This window comes from Morone saxatilis, unplaced genomic scaffold (assembly GCF_004916995.1).
Source record: "Morone saxatilis isolate NCDOM2014 unplaced genomic scaffold, NCSU_SB_2.0 Contig2, whole genome shotgun sequence".
NCBI lineage: Eukaryota > Metazoa > Chordata > Actinopteri > Moronidae > Morone > Morone saxatilis.
The window spans coordinates 4,193,506-4,194,877 of record NW_023339762.1 but is presented as its reverse complement, the minus strand read 5'-3'; the positions used below and the strand labels follow the sequence as shown (position 1 = coordinate 4,194,877).

Sequence of the window (1,372 nt, the reverse complement as noted above, 5' to 3'; positions counted from 1 at the left end):
GTCCGTTTTGATTGTAGTTTATAGGTTTTATTATCTTCAAACCTAAAACAATACTCAGAGGGGACAAAATCATCTCAGATTGGGCGTTTAATGTGCCTCTATTGTAGGGGTGACATGAGTGACATGAGAAAGTTTGGGAACACCTGATTTAGTGGGTGGTGGGTGTTGTTAAAAGTAGTAGCCAGTTCTACCCATCTATGCAGTTGTAAAGAGACCTGTTGGCCTACTGACGGCTCGTTTTCACAGGGAGCAGCTAAAAATAGACGCCATGAATGCTGCTTCAACGGTTGGACTCACTCACACACAGAAACACACACATACACAGGCATGCCAGTCACATGAATAAACATGTCATACCATGCCTTGCTACCACATTAGATCTGTTGAGTCATAGAACAGATCTAATGTGCTTTAATTCAGTACCATAGTGATAACAGTGTCAGGGAATGCTTGCATGGCATTTAGCTCCTGTGAACATTGTCTGGACATGTTGTGGCAATGATTTAATGAAATCACTACGAGCGTAACTGTTACAAATTGTTTTAAAATGCATAGATAAGTACATCATAGTTTAAATCTAAACCAGAGCGCTAGCTGATTTTAGGTAAACTATCTCATTAATTTCTGGTATGTTCCGGCTGGCATGTGTGTTAGTAGCTGGGGCTTCCACTGCTCTTGTTGGTGTCTCTTACACACACACCACAACAACTGCAAGAGTTCAAGGTGGTACGCTGACAGCCAGCATGCTTCGTTTAAGGTTACAGCCTATCTACATTTCAATACACAACACACACACACACGCAACACACACACACACAAGTTTACAATGACTTTATCACGACAGGTGAACTCAGTGGTGTGATTACATTAACAGAACGATGCACATGTTTACTGTAGAGCCGACATAGCAGTTACACAACACACCTCACTCTCCCATGGACCTGGAAGGGGATTGCATAAACGCGGCCCATCTGAATATAAGAAATGGCAGACCGTTAATGAGTGTTGTGCTTGAATCTAATTGGTCAGACACCAATACATGAGACCTCGGGTTATTATCATATCACAACGGCAGGGACCAAATCTTTATAGAAAAAGTCACCTTAATAATAAAAGTATGGATAACTGGGAGAGAATCTGTTATCTGCTATCTGAGCTTAATCTCTGCATGGCCACCAGCTCGATCAACAAGTCAAGCAGTTTGATGTGACTATCTGATATGTGGATTAGTAAAACATCCTAGAAAGTGACAAAGCGGAACAGACTTGGGGAAATGTAGAATTTAAAAGAAAGTTAAAGCTTGTGAATGTATAATAGATCAGTGACCTTAGGGCCCTAACATAATGTCACATGACAAGTGACCCCCCCCCCC

At 41.6% G+C, this 1,372-nt stretch overlaps 1 protein-coding gene across 1 annotated transcript in view; it reads left to right on the top strand.

Moving 5' to 3' along the window:
• The window catches only part of ranbp10 (RAN binding protein 10), a 30,518-nt gene that overhangs the window by 6,470 nt on the left and 22,676 nt on the right, over nucleotides 1–1,372 (top strand). The gene's annotated exons all lie outside the window — the stretch shown is intronic.